This window comes from Puma concolor, chromosome A2, assembly GCF_028749965.1.
Source record: "Puma concolor isolate L17-30 chromosome A2, mPumCon1.1.hap2, whole genome shotgun sequence".
Lineage (NCBI taxonomy): Eukaryota > Metazoa > Chordata > Mammalia > Carnivora > Felidae > Puma > Puma concolor.
In genome coordinates this window covers 158,403,662-158,421,456 of record NC_141668.1, presented here as the reverse complement: position 1 = coordinate 158,421,456, position 17,795 = coordinate 158,403,662, and the positions used below count along the sequence as shown (strand labels likewise).

General features: G+C 54.6%; 2 long non-coding RNA genes and 1 other non-coding gene across 4 annotated transcripts; 1 reads left to right on the top strand and 2 right to left on the bottom strand.

The window, feature by feature from the left end:
- Positions 1-4,714: 4,714 nt before the first annotated feature.
- TRNAR-UCG (transfer RNA arginine (anticodon UCG)) lies at positions 4,715-4,799 on the top strand. Its single transcript has one exon. It is a non-coding gene; the product is annotated as a tRNA-Arg (tRNA).
- A 3,038-nt stretch (positions 4,800-7,837) lies between these two features.
- LOC147583661 (uncharacterized) lies at positions 7,838-10,972 on the bottom strand. The gene is made up of 2 exons (XR_015248459.1): positions 10,475-10,972; positions 7,838-8,412 (listed from the first exon to the last, which is right to left on the bottom strand). It is a non-coding gene; the product is annotated as an uncharacterized LOC147583661 (long non-coding RNA).
- Positions 10,973-11,172: 200 nt separating this feature from the next.
- On the bottom strand, positions 11,173-16,302 carry LOC147583660 (uncharacterized). Of its 2 annotated transcripts, none has more exons than XR_015248457.1 (3): positions 16,094-16,302; positions 13,473-14,373; positions 11,173-11,861 (listed from the first exon to the last, which is right to left on the bottom strand). It is a non-coding gene; the product is annotated as an uncharacterized LOC147583660 (long non-coding RNA). The 2 variants fall into 2 exon arrangements; XR_015248458.1 differs by having other exon boundaries at positions 13,473-14,247.
- Between the last annotated feature and the right edge of the window lie 1,493 nt (positions 16,303-17,795).

The following is a 17,795-nucleotide window of genomic DNA, read 5'->3' as shown; positions in this document are numbered from 1 at the left end:
CACATTCCCTCAGCAGTTCCTGGCCTCTTTGAAAACAGGAAGCTGGCTCTCAAGGGAGCCCCCCAGCAGCGCTTCCTGAGCCTCCTCATGATGCGTGCTGGGGGGGGAGGGAGGGGGGAGGGGGGGGGAGGTGCCGTGCACGCACATGCGTGTTTGCAGGCGGCCTGGAGACGAGTGAAGCCCACCAACGCGTGCACACGTGTCTGCGTGTCAGCTTTGTCCGTGGAGTTACCCGGAAGCACGTGCCCATGGTGCGTGTGCTTGAATGTGGGTTTGCACACGTCGGCCAATACGGGAAGCAAACGCGGGCTGGTGGGTGCATTTGTGAGTCTGGGTCTAGGTGGCGGGCATCGGTGTCTATCCGCAGTGGGGACCGGGGAGTGCTGGCGGGAGCTAGCCAGTGGGGGGAAACACCTAAGGGTCAGTGACGGTCTGCAGTCACTCAGCCACAGGGGCCAGAGGGGGCCAAACTGGGGCCTCCTCACGCCATGTTCCTGAGAGGCTTTTCACTTGCCTGCAAACTTCTACTCATCCTTCAAAACCCCATCTCGCCTGGGTGGCTCAGCGGGTTGGGCATCTGACTTCGGCTCAGGTCACGATCTCACGGTTCGTGAGTCCGAGCCCTGCGTCGGGCTCTGCGCTGACAGCTCGGAGCCCGGAGCCTGCTTCGGATTCTGTGTCTGCCTCTCTCTCTCTCTGCACCCCCTCCTCTCAAAAATAAATAAACGTTAAAAAAAATTAGAATAAGAAAACCCCATCTCAAATACCCCTTTTTTCTAAGCCAGTCCTGACGCCATGGGCTGAGGGCATTTCGTGTCTGGCCATGTCTATCCCCTCTGGATGCTGAGGGGCATCGCCAGGAACACAGGGCCATGTTCCCCACATGCTGACTTTCTGGAGTTGGCCCAGATTCCTTTGCCATACCTGATCCCCAGGAGGGGGACTCCTGCTGCCATATCATCCTCAGGACCTGCCAACCCCGGTGGTTTAGAAGGTCGGGCAAGACATTTCCACTTGATCCACAGGCCCATGTGTTCCGGAAAGTCCCCCGCCCAGGCCTGTGGGCTTTCTGGCCTTGGCCCACAGCAGTTCAATGCCAGTCTGCTTTGTCTGTAGGATGGACCAGAGGTTTTCCAAGGCCCAGGCCGTGTGATGGGGGTTTCTCGCTGGTGTCTCAGTGTGCCAGCCCCAGGGACGCCATGGGGGGCTTCGAAACAAGGCTCAGATCCCATCGCTCACGCCCCCTCCCCCAAAGCCCACCAGGCCCTCTGTGGCCTCGCCCCGCAGCCTCTATCACAACAGATTTAGGCCTACCTCAGGGCCTTTGCACTGTTCCTTCTGCTCAGAGAGCCCTTCCCTCGCTCCCTACCTTCTCCTCCTTGATCTAAGTTCAAGTGTCCCCTCCTCAGAGGCCCCTCAGCCTGACCAAAGCTGCCGCTCTCTCAACCCCTCCCTTCCGCCTCTGGCCATTCATAATTACCACATATCTGTGGCTTCATGGCCATCCTCCACCTCTCCTCTGTAATGGGACCTCCAAAAGGAGGGGGCGGGGCATAACGCCCCTCCCCCAAATGGGAGCGTTTCCCAGCATCATGTCTCACCCTTTCCTTCCAGACTGGGCCTAGAAGTTTCCTCATTCTGGCTGTTATCAGCCAACAGCATAGATGGGAAATCCCAGGGAAGGAGAGGCGGTGTCCCCGTGTCCAGGCAGAGCATACTCCTCCCCCTACGTGGCCAGAGCTCCACCTCACCTGCGGGAGAACGTCCGGCTCTTAGGCTCGGAGTTCAAGGTCCAGCCCGCGTATGGCAAAAACCCTTCCTCTTCCTTTCCTTAATTCTCAGCTGCTGTCAGAGACCAACTATTTGCTGCACTGAGCATGTCAGCACATCGGGCTGAGTACAAAGCAAGGGACTCGTTTGCACGGTATATGCACGTTGCGGACCGACGAACTCATAGTCGGCCCCGTACGTAAACGCCGTTGCTTGTTGGCTACTGACAGCCGCGTAGAGAACAGAGGCTGCCCAAGCGCTTAGATCAGGGGTTGACAAACTTTTGCTATAAGAAGTCACATAGTATGGGGCACCCGGGTGGCTCAGTCGTTGGAGCGTCCGACCCTCGCTCTCAGCTCAGGTCTTGATCTCAGGGTCAGTTTGTTTTGCTTTGTCTTTAACGTGTGTTTATTTATTTTGAGAGAGGGCGTTCGCATTAGCGGAGGAGGGGCAGAGAGGGGGAGAGAGATTGGGAATCCCCAGCAGGCTCCCTGTTCCACGCTGAGCCCGACGCGGGGGCCGGACCTCATGAACCCCGAGAGCCGGTGGCCCAAGCCAAAATCAAGAGTCCGCCGCTTAACCCGCTGAGCCACCCGGGCGCCCCTCAGGGTCATGACTTCAAGCCCCACGTTGGGCTCCATGTTGGGCCTGAAACCTACTTAAAAAAAATAAAATAACATAGGGGCGCCCGGGTGGCTCCATCGGCTGGGCGACCGACTTGGGCTCAGGTCGCGATCTCACGGGTCGTGAGTTCGAGCCCCGCGTCGGGCTCTGCGCTGACCGCTCGGAGCCTGGCCAGCCGTTCCCTTGAAAGCAGCCATAAACAATACACAAATGAGGGGGGGGGCGTGGGCAGTGTCCCAATAAAACTTTATTTACATAGTTGAATTTCATATAGTTGGTCGTGTGTCCGGAAACCTTCCTTCGTACGTTTGTAATCCTTGCAAAAGCGTAAAAGGCACATCTAGCGTGTGGCCAAAGCTACATCGTTTGCCAACCCCTGGATGAGACCTTCAGTGGGTAACAAAGTATCGGGAGTGGTCGTCTTACAAACACTGCAGCTCCGCTTAAAGGATTGCAGGTCGCCAGCGAGGAAAATTTTAGAGCAGGGTAGACGCTTAATGGCGTCTGACCCCTGACAGGCGACAGGTATCATGCTTGATGTTTACGAAGCATTAGATCGGAGCAAGTGAGGGTGGCTCCCTGGGTGTCAGGACCCAGTTTAAGTTGGACCCAGCCCCCCCCCCCCCCCCCCCCCCCCCCACCACCGCTCCAGCACCACGCGGACCAAACCGGGCGCCGCCTGCCCATTCTCAGAACACTGTTTACCAAGTATCAAGTGACAGGGGCCGGCGGCCGGGTATCGAGTCACAGGGCAGTCACACTGAGGCTTGGGCGCTGTGACAACATCTCCAGACACCAGCTGTTTACAGTGACATGAGACTGGCTGTTTACAGGGGACCAGCTGACCTGCTTCCGGATGCCAGAGCCCAGATGGCCGGTGGGACGGGCTCCTCTGCAGGTGTTTGCAGAGGGCCCAGGTCCTGGGGACCCCCCCCCCCGCGGCTGCCTCCAGCAGCAGGAGTGGGGATGAGGAGAGAGCTCGTGGCCGAGGCGAGGCGAGGCTTTTGCTCGCCGAGGACCCGCACGCTCATCCCTGCTCTTTGGGGGCAGGAATTGAGCCCTGCGGGGCATCAGGTTCCGAGGTCTGGCCGCCACTCTCTCTCTGTTCATTCCCGGCTGCGCCACCTTGTGCGCATCGCTTCGCTTATCTGAGCCTTCACTTCTCTATCTGGAAAATGGGAAGGGCGATGGATCAAGGTTGCCAAATAAAATACAGGATACCCAGTTAATATGGAATTTCAGGGGCGCCTGGGTGGCTCAGTCAGTTGAGCGACCAACTTCGGCTCAGGTCATGATCTCAGGGTTTGTGAGTTCGAGCCCGCGTCGGGCTCTGTGCTGACAGCTCGGAGCCTGGAGCCTGCTTCGGATTCTGTGTCTCCCCATCTCTCGGCCCCTCCTCTGCTCGTGCTCTGTCTCTTAATAATGGATAAATGTTCGGGGCGCCTGGGTGGCGCAGTCGGTTAAGCGTCCGACTTCAGCCAGGTCACGATCTCGCGGTCCGGGAGTTCGAGCCCGCGTCGGGCTCTGGGCTGATGGCTCGGAGCCTGGAGCCTGTTTCCGATTCTGTGTCTCCCTCTCTCTCTGCCCCTCCCCCGTTCATGCTCTGTCTCTCTCTGTCCCAAAATAAAAATTAAAAAAAAAAAAAATAATGGATAAATGTTCAAAAAAAATTAAAAAAAAAAAAGAATTTCAGACAACCAGCCAATACATTTTTGTAGGAGTATATCCCAAATGCTGCATGGAATATACTTACGCTAAAAAAAAAAAAAAAAAAAAAACACACAAAACAAACAAGAAAACAAGGTGTTTATCAAATATGCCTCTCCTATGATGAAGTCTCCCTGATAGGAGGTTGTGAAGGTCTTGAGGGGATCACAGGCCGGACACAGAGAAAGGGCCTGATGCATCATAGGACTGACGTTCACTGTCCCTATCTCCCCCAGGGGCTCACAGGGATGAGCCCAAGTGAGGATGCTGATTAGCTCATAAGTGCATCATGTGCCTCTGGGGAGCAGGGCCTGGGTGACAAGAATGATGCCATTATTCAAGAGTTTCACTAGGATGTCAGCAAGAGGCTCTGCACCACAGGAAGGAGAGGATTTCTTCATTCATAGTGTGTCCCCAGCACCCAGATGCTCTGAAGGGCTCAGCAGAGTTGTTGGGTGAAAATAAGAAGACATTCAATAAATAGTTGTTGAACTCCATGTTTGATCCCACCACTCTTTATTGAATACTTACTGCATGCCAGGCGCTCGAACCCATGCGTGCCCAGGGCTCCCCATCAGCAAGGGAGATGGGTATTAATACAGTCATCAGGGGCGCCTGGGTGGCTCAGTTGGTTGAGCGTCTGACTTCGGCTCAGGTCATGATCTCGCGGTTCGCGGGTTCGAGCCCCGCCTCGGGCTCCGTGCTGACAGCTCGTAGCCTGGAGCCCGCTTCAGTTTCTGTGTCTCCTCCTCTCTCTGCCCCTCCCATGCTCACACTCTGTCTCTCTCTGTCTCAAAAATAAATAAACATTAAAAAAATTAAAAAAAAATACAGTCACCAGCATAAATGCAAAATTATAACTTGGACAAGACATGCCAAAGGGAGATACACAGTGCTAGTAGGATCCAGAGGGTCCTGAGTAGGGCCCAGAGGGGCTTTCTATGGAGTGACACTTTATGGGGAGCTGGAGGAAGAGATTCGCAGGTACAAACATGGCACAGAGCATCCTAGGTAGTGGGCACAGCCTGTGCAAAGGTCCTGGGGTGAGAGCGAACGTAATTTTGGGGGCTGGCTTCGTGCCACCCCCAGCTCCCTTTGACAATTTGCAGGCTCCAGCAGATAGTCAAGGCTAAGTTTAAGATGGTCGGGGTCTCCCAGCGAGTGGAGCAGGATGTGATGCCCTCAACCACCCACAGTGGGGAAGGACAAAAGTCTGGGCGCATCCTCAGCCAGAGGGGTGGGGAGGAGCAGGTGAGTGTGAACGGCGCCCAGCACCGCCTCTGCCCTGGAATTTCCTGAGCTACTTGCCGGCCCAGTCCACCCTCCTCGCCCACATGGCCATAGCCACTTCCCAGGGCACAGAGCAGCAGGATCGAGACAAGGCCACAAGCCACTGCTGGGTGGAGTCAGGAGGCAGAGAGAAGAGTTCTGGGACGCCCAGCTGGGAACTCTCAGGACCGAGAACCAGAGCCGGGATGGCAACAGTGGCAATCACAATAATAATAGCTTCTAAGGCCTAAAGTGCCCAGCTGAGTCCTGGCAGGGAGATTTAATAGCCGCAAAAGCCCCAGCAGGCTGGTTCAGAAGTATCCCCGTTTTACAGACAGAGAGACTGAGACTCAGAAGGATGAAGCTACTGGTTGAGGGCTCCTGGTGACCCCGGGATGTGGCAAATCTTCATTCAGGCTCCTACGACAATAACTACCACGGAACGGGGGGCTTAAACAGCAGACAGGTACTTCTCACAAGTCCGGAGGCTGGGAAGTCCAAGATCGGGATGCCGGCAGATCCGGTGTTTGGTGAGGGATGATTCTTGGTTTGTGGACACCTGCCTTCTGTCTGTGTCCTCACATGGCAGAAAGCAGGGAGAGGGAGCAAGCTCTCTTGTGTCCCTTCTCATAAGGGCACTAATCCCATCGTGGGGGCTCCGCTGTCGTGACCTAATCGCCGCCCAAAGGCACCCCCCCCCCTTGTAACGCCATCACACTGGGGATCAGGGTTTCAATTTATGAACTTGGGAACGGACGCAAGCATTCAGTCTATAGCCACACCCGCATTTCCTTTTTATCCTCACTGTTGAGGGGCTGACATCAGGGCCCATTGACCCTCCGGGCCATTTGTCTCTAGCCTCATTAGTACTGGCCATAAAATGGGACTTTGGCCAATTGCCAATATCCAGAGGAAGACCTTGACCCCGGGCCCCTGAGCCCACTCTGGGCTCAGCCCAGGGGGACTATGGCAGGAGATGTTTCCATCTCCCGGTTGAATCTGTAACTCACCATGTCCAGTTGGTAAAGGCAAATGTGTACATCCACTATCTGTTACTGTATACCTGGGGGAGGGGATGGACTGCCACGGGGCCGATGGAACTTTCTGGGTGATGGAAATATGATATCCAGATTGACAGTTTCAGGATTTATGCATTTGCCAAAACACATCCAACTGTACTTTACTGGGTTTTGTTTTGTTTTTTTTTTTAATTTTTTTTAACATTTATTTATTTTTGAGACAGAGAGAGACAAAGCATGAACGGGGGAGGGTCAGAGAGAGGGAGACACAGAATCCGAAACAGGCTCCAGGCTCTGAGCTGTCAGCACAGAGCCCGACGCGGGGCTCGAACCCACGAACCATGAGATCATAACCTGAGCCGAAGTCGGCCGCTTAACCGACTTAGCCACCCAGGCGCCCCTAGGTTTTATTTTTTAACGTTTATTTATTTCGAGAGAGAGAGAGAGAGAGAGAGAGAGAGAGAGCTCAGGAAGGGGAGGGGCAGAGAGACGGAGAGAGAGAATCCCAAGCAGGCTCTTCGCCATCAGCACAGAGCCCAACTCTGGGCTCGATCCCACGAACCACGAGATCATGACCTGAGCTGAAATCAAGAGTCGGACACTTCACCAGCTGAGCCACCCAGGCTCAGTACGTGAGTCACGTACTGAATTCTATTGTATGGAGTTATGCCCTAACAAAGCTGACCTTTAACACATTTATATGAAATTTTATTTAAGACCAGTTGGGGAAAGGCAACATCATAACAAAACTCACGTGCTTTTTTTATTTTTATTTTTATTTTTTTTAACGTTTATTATTTCTGAGACAGAGAGAGACAGAGCATGAATGGGGGGAGGGTCAGAGAGAGAGGGAGACACAGAATCGGAAGCAGGCTCCAGGCTCCGAACTGTCAGCCCAGAGCCCGACGCGGGGCTCAAACTCACGGACTGCGAGATCATGACCTGAGCCGAAGTCGGACGCTTAACCGACTGAGCCACCCAGGCGCCCATAAATTCACGTGCTTTTATACAAAGTCTTCTGTTTGGGGAACTTGAGTTTTTTGCTGTACCTACGGAAGGACGTCAAGTGCTATCTCACTATAGACTCTAGTTGTCCAGACGTGCCTGGTAATGTTCCCTTCCTCCCTTCGGAATAAAACGCATCTGTATTTTAAATCATGTCGACCCTAAGGTGCTATCTGCAAAGCCTTGGCGAAATACACACGAACATACTGTTACATAAACACAGAAAAGAAGATAAAAGCAGTCAGTCTAGGCTGGGCGATGTCACAGCTGTCAAAGCCCCACACCCAGACGCTGCCTCCGTTTCCCCATCTGTGCAATGACATAATAACCTCCTTGGGATTCTCTCCCTCCCTCTCGCTGTCTCTGCCCCTCCCCCGCTCACACGCGCTCCATCTCTCTCTCAGGATAAACAAAAATAAAATAAAATAAAAATACATCCTAGATTGGATTTGGTGTCCTTTGCCCTGTCTGCTGTACGTGTTTGCTTTATGCTGACGTAAATCGACACAACGGGTGGACCGCGATTCCCACCGTTGTCCAAGTGCCTGAGTTGTTCGTCTACACGGCAGGCTTGCTTGCAGGGTGCGGGCCAACCCAGTGAGGCGGCGTTCAGCAGCACCGCCTCAGCCATGCCCAGCGCGCAGCCGCCCCTTGACAAGGTCCACTCGTGGTCTGCTTCTCTTCTAGAACAATCTTGGGGGTGCTGAGGAGCCCAGGCCGGTGCCTTGAGACCCCGGAGCCCCTGGGGTCACCAGGAGGTTGGATTCAGGGTGACCAATGGGGGAGCTGGGGTGGGGGGCTTTGGGACCCAGCAATGTGGCTCCCAGGATGAGGGGAGGGGGTTAACGGGTGGGGCAAGGGAGCCAGGCCCAGGTTGGGCTCAGCGTGTATAACTTTGGCCCCTTTCAAAGTCCAGCCCGTCAACCATTCCCTGGAGGTTCGACAGCGTGGCTCATCCCACTCAGACTGGAGGCCCAGAGCAGGAGACGGGGGAGGTGAGACAGGGGACCCAGTCCACCTGTGAGAGAGACAGACAGATGGGGGAGAGACGGGGAGAGAGGGTCTCAAGGGTGATTTTGATTTTGGAGCCGGGCTCATCCTGTAAGACCCATCTCAAGTCTCGGATGAGAAGCATGACCCTGGGATTAGCAGGAACCTCATAAGGTCGAGGGGGAAGGCGTGTCATGGAACTGAGGTCAGTGCCTCCTGGGTCACTGTGCGTCCGGGGACGGGCCCATGGGTCACCGTGCATTCTTGACTTCAGGGCATGTTTGAAATTTCCATAACACAAGGCATTTTTAAATGATCTCTGGAAAAAATAAATAAATACATAAAATGATCTCTGGGCTCCTGGGTCTGATCCCAGGCCTGATGTCCAGGATCGAGGGAAATCTCAGCTCTTCCTGGAGCAAAGCCCAGTGGCGCCAGAGTGGGGGCTGTCTAGAAAACTCCGAGAATGCCCCAGGCCTGAGACAGAGGCGCCAGGCCGCCTCGAGAAGGCGGCTGGGAATTCTGCTGCTAGCCTCCCCCTGCCATTCCGGAAATATGTGATGTGCACCCCCACACCTGCCAGCTCCGAGGCTGGAGTGACCAGAGCAGTGACTCCTTCATCCCTGGGGAGGCACTTGCAATATAAGGAATGACCGCCCTTCCATGGGCTGCCTTCCTGGGAGACGCTGGGGGGAAGGCCGGACAGGGGAGAGGTGGGGAGTGAGAGGTGACAGCCTGAGTTTTAGGGGACCTGGGGATCTCATCTCATTCCCTGAGACTGGGGGAGCGGGGCTGGCCTTATGACTGATGTCGCTGAGGAAGCGGGCCGGAATCCAAATGACCAGATCTGGAGAAACCCATCATTTCACCAGGAAAGATCTCTGAACCATGACCTCCACCAGGAGTGGGAACAGAGGACGGATAGCTTAAATGGACTTGTCGTGCACCCCAAAACCCATGAGGGCAGATGCCGGCCATGTGAAAATCGGTCCATCCAAAAACAAACAAAGAAACAAAACAGCTCGGTGGTTATCGGGAATATGATAGAGGAAGGAATGATCTGGTGAAACAGATCAAGTGGAGGCCTCCCTACATTGGAAAGAGAAATAAATGAAATAAATGGGGCTCTCGACCCTTCAGGGAAACAGAAATGGCTCTCTTAAGAGATCCTAAAGAAGCAACAGGGAAGGTGGATGTACCATATTCATGGACGGGGGAGGCTGAGGCTTAAAAGATGCAGATTCTCCCCATCTGAGGGTCTGTTTTGTCTCCCCCACCCCGAAGTTTTAACACAACCCCATCCAAAGTCACAACATGGGCTTTCCCTCAGGAGCATGATAAGGTGACACAAAAATTCACCGGGAAGGGCAGAGGGTTGCAAATAGTCAGAATACTTATACAGAAGAACAGGGCGGTGTTACCTGTCCTACCAGCTATGGGGACCTATGACAAAGCTTGTAATTAAGTCAGAGGGATACTGGCACAGGCAGGGACACGTTGACCAATGGATTGGAATTAAATGCCCACAGTCACCCTATGGAGGTCAGGAATTGGCTCCAAGATAGAGAGGATCTATCTCAGCAGCGGGGAGGGGAGAGTATTGTCTAAAAGAATCCGTACAGTGAGAGTCTATGTTGAAAACAATTCAGGTAGTTCTTTCTGCCCACGGGTCCTGTCCCCGTGCTCTAATAAAACCAGTTACCTTTTCTGTACCAAAAAAAAAAAGCCCAAACAATTCAGTTGGTCCCTTTGTCACATCACACACAAAACTCAGTCTCCCGCTCCAGTCTCCGTTTCCATCTCACATGGCTTTCTCTTCTGTCTCAGCTCTTCCCCTCCTTTCTCTTATCTTCCAAGGACACTTGGCATTGGATTTAGGGCCCACCCTAAACAAGAATGATCCTATCTCAAGATCTTTACCTTAATGACATCCGCAGAGACCCTATTCCAAATAAGGCCACATTCACAGGTTCCAGGTGGCCCCGTCTTTTGGAGGACACCAGGCAGATCGCTTCGGGGGACCTTTGGTCTTAAGCTCATATCAGAACACAGTGAACACCCATTAGCCTGGGGTCCACAAGGTCATGTACCTGTTGCTTCCAATCCTTGCTCGCCTCGATGTCCCCAGCTTCCGGCAAGGGCTTGGCCCACAGCAGATTGGAGAGGATTCCAGAGCGGTGAAGCGAATAGATTCAGGCTCCCGACAGCCAGGGTTGAAGTCCTAGCCCCTCAGAGCAGCAACCTGATCTCTCTGTGCCTCAGCTGCCCATAAAGTAGAGCTGATAATGATCTTCTTGGACAATGCTGGGTTGTGCCCCGCCCCTTCACAAAAAAGAGATGTCTACCCACAACCTGAGAATGTGACCTTAAAGGGCGCGAAAGCAAAACCAAATGTCCAAGATAGTGTCCCTTAGGCCAAAAAGGGGCTTAATACCTAACCTAATTGCAAATTCAACCTCCCTGAGAGTGTAAGTCTTAACCAGTCAGCCAGGAATTTTCTTTCTTGTTCTTTAATTTTTTTAAAGTATTTATTTTTGGGAGAGAGAGCGCGTGCGAGGGAGGGTCAGAGAGAGAGGGAGACACAGAATCGGAAGGCAGGCTCCAGGCTCTGGGCCATGCCCAGAGCCTGACGCGGGGCTCGAACTCACAGACCCGCAAGATCGTGACCTGAGCTGAAGTCGGACGCTCACCGACTGAGCCACCCAGGCGCCCCTCTTTTCTTTTGCTAATAACTTTCTAGCCCCACCCTTCTGGTAAAAACCTTCCATTTTTTTTACAACGTCCCATTTGTGCCTGGCCTGATTAAAAAAAAACAATTTTTTTTTTTTAACATTTATCTATTTTTTGAGAGACAGTGTGAGCGGGAGAGGAGCAGAGAGAGAAAGACACAGAATCCGAAGCAGGCTCCGGGCTCTGAGCGGTCAGCACAGAGCCCGCTGCGGGGCTCGAACCCATGAGCCATGAGATCGTAACCTGAGCTGAGGTCGGACGCTTAATCGACTGAACCACCCAGGCGCCCCGTGTCTGGTTTGATAAAGGCAATTAGATCTTCTACTTGGTCCAATTTTTGTTCTTTAACAAGGGTCACTGCAAACATAATAAGCTTTGGATCTGGAGACAAGAGCTTCGGGGACTCGGGTTAAGGGACAAAGAAGAAGACAGAGACAAAGGCCACGTGCACGTGGACACAGAGGCAGACATCGGGGTGATGCAGCCACAAGCCAAGGAACCCCACGGGCTGCCGGCGACCACGGGAAGCCAGGAGACAGGCCTGGGTTGGGCGCTCCCTCTGAGCCCCCAGGAGGAGCCCACCTCGCCACCACTTGGGTTCCAGGCCTCCGGCCCCCTGGACTGTGTGAGAACAAGTTGTTTGAAATGTGGCAGGTTCACGGTCATCTGTTCCAGCCCCAGGAAGCTCAGACTTTGCCTTATAGCGTTGTTGGGGGTGATGGGATGAACTAGTACCTGGTACACAGCCTTTTAAACAGCAAGCACTTAATGTATGCTCCGCAGAATAAAATGTGCTAATTCAGCAAAGCATGAAGTCATTGTTGACTGTTGATTGAATGAGTGATCAAAGCTCAGTGGGGATGAGGGCTCCGTGCACTCCCAGGCCCCTGGCTCCCCTGCCCACATGGTCCCCAGACCCCTGACCTCCCCTCTGCCCAGGGTTACCCTGCCTCCCCTGAGCACACAGGTTGATCAGCCCCGAGCAGCAAACCTCCCCAGGCCTCAGGCGGTTGGAGCCGGACGCTATTTGCAAATCTGCAAATCGAGCAAATCGAAACCGGGACTGAGGCTTTGGCCACCCACTTGTGAAACCAGCCGCTGCTGTTTCCTCCCTGTCAGAAAGTCCCCCAGTGAGGGGACACGGGGAGGGGCAAGGGGAGTGGAGGAGGGCTGACTGTGTTCCCAGGGGACCTTGGGAAGTAACGGCACCTTTTTGCTTCGGTTTACCCATCTGCCACTGGGTGGGGGCAGGGGAGGGATCTGCGGGCTCCTGGTTGGAGACGTGGGAGTCGGGGACGCTGGGTAAGTGACTTCACCCCTCTGAGCCTCAGTTTCCCCATGTGTGAACTGGTGAGACACACACAGCCGCTCTTTCCTTTGGGAGACATGACTCCAATCCGATCACCTGCCTTGAGATCTCCCAGGGTGCCCCACCGCTCTGAAGGTGACGACAACCCCCTCCCTGTGGCCCCAAAGGCCCCATAAGTCCCACCTTGCTGCCCTCTCCACATGACCTCCCCACGCCACCTCCTCAGGAAGAAACAAATGCATTCCCAGCTCAGGGCTTCGGTCTCCATGCCGCCCCTGCCAGAAGGTGCTCATCTGAAAAACTCTCTCTCTGCCACATCTGGCCAAGTGTCCTACTCCATTCATTCCATCCATCTCCCTCCCTGCCCCCAGGCCATAAATCCCACCAAGGGATATGTCCCCATCGTCCTCAGCCCTGTCCCCAGCCCCTAGCACACAGTAAGCACCTGGTAAATGGCTCTCATTAAGAACGTGATTAAGCGCGCTGATTAAGCACGTTGGCTTGACATTGCTGTGAACAAAACACAGACTCCTGATGGCAAGAGAAAAAGAAGGGCATGTGGGCGGACCTCCGAGCTGAGACCTGAAGGAGGTGACGGAGACATATGGATGTCTTGGGGGAGACTGTCGCGGGCAGAGGCACGGCCTGTGCAAAGGCCCTGGGGCAGGAGAGTGCCTGCCGTGGAGGAGTTTCCCAGAGGCCCATGTGGCCTGAGTGGAGTGAGAGTTGTGTTAGAGTCAGCAGTTCGTGAGGCTTTAACGGGATGTCTGAAGGCCAGCAAAGTGTGAGTCACGGTCAGTTATGGGGAAAGTCAGAGGTCTGTCCTGGCAGCCCGCCAAAACAAAGCCACAAAAAGCCGGCTCAAACCAGACAGGCCCAAGACAACAACAACAACAACAACAACAACAACAAAAGTGCAAAGCCCTGCTCCCCCCAAAATCCCCTCCCCAAGAAATAAATATTCCACCCCCTCGTTAACAACTGTCAATAAAGGCTAGAGACCCAAACCCCAGGCCCAGCAGCTCTTCCTTGAGCCTGCCCGCTCTCACCTCTCAAGAGTGTACTCTCACTTGAACTACACATTCCTTCTTGAACCACTCAGCCGTCATGCCTGGTCTGTCCTCGAATTCTTTCTCGCAAAGGAGACCAAGGGTCTCTGGCAGCATCCCGGGGTGCAGCCGGATGGAGGCCGCAGGACCCGGGGTTCTCCCCAGCCTCCCTGCCAACAGTTGGAAGGAAGTGGGAACCGCAAGGCCAGCAGGGTCCTGGGGCTATGGCAAGGCCTTTGGCTCTTACCCCACGGAAGGTGGGAGCCATAGAGGGTTCTGGAGAAAGGCAGGACGAGTCTGACCCTGGCCACATGGAGGGAAGGTTCTATGGGGGCTGAGAGCAGAAGCACGGAGACCAGGGAGGCAGTGCCTTGCTGGTTACAGGGACAGATTCTGCTGGGGTTGGACCAGAATCTGGGGAGAAAGGGTCGGGCTTAGGAGCAGTTTTGCGGGAGAATGGAGAAGAGGATGGGCCTGTTTGAGCCCATCTCACAGGGAGGTAAACTGGGGATCTGGGGGTGGAGGGATGTAGGTAAAGGAGAGGTTGAAAGGGAAAGAGGGGAGTTAAGAGGTGGCCAGGGTCTGGGACGGAGATTCGGGGCCTCCCCAGACTCACCAGGGCTGGTACAGACACCATGCTTCTATCTCTGATTGTCTCTAGAATTTCAATCTTGTCAGAGGGAAGAGGCTCACCTCTTCCGGTTGACGATAGGCCCGACCCAGCTTCCCACAGGCTCATTTACTCCCCTCAGCAGCTCTGAGGCCAGGGTACCATCTTTCACCAAAGGGGAAACAGAGGCGCAGACAGATGAACCCGTCACGCAGGTCGATGAGTGGCAGAGGAGGGGTTTCGAACCCAGGACGTCAGGCTCCAGACCCCGTTGTTGGGATGGCACTCTGCCTTGGGGAGGGGGTGGCGTCATCCAATGTCCCACCCTGGAACGTATTATTTAGTACCCGGCTTCAGATGGGGTTTTTGTGGTTGTGGGATTGTTCATTCATTCCTAGCCACCTTCAGGTTCCTGCCTTGTGCAGGTGAAGTCCAAGGCCCCAGCTTGGAAGGTCTAGGCCTGACACAGATACTCCTAGTTCCATAGAGTCTAGGCCGGGAGGAGTTACCCGGAGCTGGGGGTCCCCAAGGGCCTGGGGGCTTCCTGAAGAAGGGACCCTCAGCCTGAGACTCCTTTCCTGCGCCCCCCCACAGTTACGATGAAAGGCAGGGAGCTCGGGGCCAATGGGGGCACTTCCTGGGTGGAGGTTCCACCTCAGACCCTGCTTCTAGCTGCCCACCCCCCCCCCCAGCTCCTGGCTGGCACCAGGCCACCTCCAGTGCCACCGCGACATGACTTGGGCCACCCACGAGACCACAGTCACTGGGAAACCAGCTGCGGGAGGTGAGGGTGTCACTGTCCAGCCTGCCCGGGGTGGGGGGTGGGGGGAACCATTTACAGCGACTATTTATAGGGCAGGCCCAGGGGACCGCAGGCTGGAGGACAGCCTGAGAGCCACAGAGCCTGGTGGCTGGACCAGAATGACCAGTCATGCCACTGGGGGTTGGAGGCCCTGGATGAGACTCCTCATGATACAGGCTTCAGTTTCCCCATCTAAAAAAGTCAGGGGAGGGGAGTGGTGGCTGTGTGTAAGGCTGTGGATGCTGGGCTGCTGGGTTTCCTAGGTTTGAGAGGGATTCTGACGCGGTTTGGGTCTCCTGGGCAGCAAGAGAGAGCCCCAGGCTTCCTGGAGCGGAGGCCCCGAGGCCACAGTGAGGACAGATGGGGGGGGAGATTAGGATCTGGGCTCGGGAGAGCCTCCTGGACTGAGGGCTGGCGCTGGGTTAGTGCGGGAGATCCCCAGGCAGGCTTGAGGGAGAGACGGAAGCAGAGAGAGACAGGAACGGATCGGGAGAATGTGAGACAGGGAAATGAAACATGAAAGGGAGAGAAATGGGAAAGGGGGGGGGTACGCTCAGGGAGGCACAGGCCCCCCCACCCTACAAATCCATGGGAAGCTGGGGGGGCTCAGGACCAGCCCCCTTGTCCATTGGGCCAGAGGAGCCCCTGGGTGGGGCATTAATCTGTGTGCTTTTTAAAATTATTATTAAATATAATTTATTGTCAAATTGGTTTCCATGCAACACCCAGCGCTCCTCCTGACAGGTGCCCTCCTCAATGCCCCTCACCCACCCCCCATCAACCCTCAGTTTATTCTCAGTGTTTAAGGGTCTTTCATGGTTTGCCTCCTTAATCTCTGTGTGCTGTTGAGCAAACCATGACTTTAATATTATGGTGGATGAGGGGCACCTGGGTGGCTCGGTCGGTTAAGCGTCCAGCTCTTGATTTTGGCTCAGCTCATGATCTCGCGGTTTTGTGAGTTCGAGCCCTGCTCCCGGGCCCTGTGCTGACAGCTCAGAGCCTGGGGCCTGTTTCAGATTCTGTGTCCCCCTTTCTCTCTCCGCCCCACCCCTGCTTGTGCTCTGTCTCTCTCTGACTTTCAAAAATGAAGAAACATTCTTAAAAAATGTTTTGTTTTTTTTTAAGATTTTCTCTCTCTGCCCCTCCCCCCCAAGTAAATAAATAAATAAACAAACTTCAACAAATAAACACACTTTAAAAAAAACATACCGTTGTGGATGATGTTAGCGACAGCTTCACTCTGCTCGCTCTCCACTCTCACAACCCCGAGGGAGGACTAACTACCCCCATTTCACCGATGGAGAAACTGAGGCTCAGAGAGCGCCCCCCCCCCCCCCAAGGCTGCACAGCTAGGCTGGGAGCAGAGCCGGGACAGCCCGGGTGCGGGTGCGTGAGACGTTTGTCGGTTGCCTGGGTGACCCCACCCTCGCCGCCCCCCCTGCCCAGCCCCCAACCCCAAGGCACATCCGCCAACCGCCCCCTTCCCCCACCAGCCCTCCCGGAGTGTTTTTCTTCCCTCCTCCTGGGTGTTTTGGTTTCGGGCCCCGGAGCGGCCGGCCGCGTAACAGGCGGTTCCCGCCGGCAGGGTCAGCCCAGGGCTGGCGGGGAGCCAGGAGCAGCGCCAGGGCCAGGGTTTGCCCCCCCAAGGCGGTCAGCCAGTTCCGTTTTCCTCTCCCCCTGTCCCCCCCCCCCCCAAAACCCATGTCCCGCTGGCTCCACCTGGACAGCGGGGCCCAGCGTGGTCGCGGCCCCCATCTGTGGCCACGGGGGCCCCCTCGCTGGATGCGGGCGGGTGACTCCGGGCGGGGTTTCCCGCGTCCTTGCCAAGGTTCCGTGCGCTCTGTTCGTTATTAAACATTGATGGAGGCTGCAGGGTGCGGGCCCAAGAGGCCTCCCGGTTGGGGGAACGAGGGCAGGGCGCAGACGCCCCAACCCCAGTGGGGTGGGGGGGTGTTCCGGCCAGGACCCGAGGGAGGGGCTGGGGGCAGGAGGATGGGACAAGTGCCTGGAAGGCCGGGAGAATTCTTAGCTATGACACCTAATCACAAGCAACCAAAGGAATACGTAAATTGGTCTCCATCAAATTAAAAAGAAAAACAAGGGGCGCCTGGGTGGCGCAGTCGGTTAAGCGTCCGACTTCAGCCAGGTCACGATCTCGCGGTCCGTGAGTTCGAGTCCCGCGTCGGGCTCTGGGCTGATGGCTCGGAGCCTGGAGCCTGTTTCCGATTCTGTGTCTCCCTCTCTCTCTGCCCCTCCCCCGTTCATGCTCTGTATCTCTCTGTCCCAAAAATAAATAAAAATGTTGAAAAAAAATTTAAAAAAAAAAGAAAAAAAAGAAAAAAAAAAAGAAAAACAACAAAAATTGACCAAGGTCATTCCTAAGAAAGTTGAAGAGGCAGGGGCGCCTGGGTGGCTCAGTCGGTTAAGCATCCGACTTTGGCTCAGGTCATGATCTTGCGGTTTGTGAGTTCCAGCCCCGTGTTGACAGCCTGGAGCTTGCTTCAGGTTCTGTGTCCTCCCCACCCCCACCCCCACACCCCGCTTGTGCTCTGTCTCTCTCTCTCTCTGTCTTTCAAAACTGAATAAACATTAAAAAAAATTCTAAAAAGAAAGTTGAAAAGGCAACCCACAGAATGGAAGGAGAATTATCTGCAAATCTTGTATCTGACAAGGGATCGATATCCAGAATATATGAAGCACTCTTACAACTCAAAAGGAAACAAATAGCCCGATTAAAAAATAAGGAAAAGAGGGACTTAATGTGACAGCCTGTCAACATTTGAAGATATTGGTACTTGATATCCTGTTAAGGAAAACGTGCCTCCGAATTTTAAGCTGGAGGGTCACTGGAACAACTTTTCGAAGAGAATCACAACTATGTGATTTTTTTAGATTTTCAGTACATACTAAG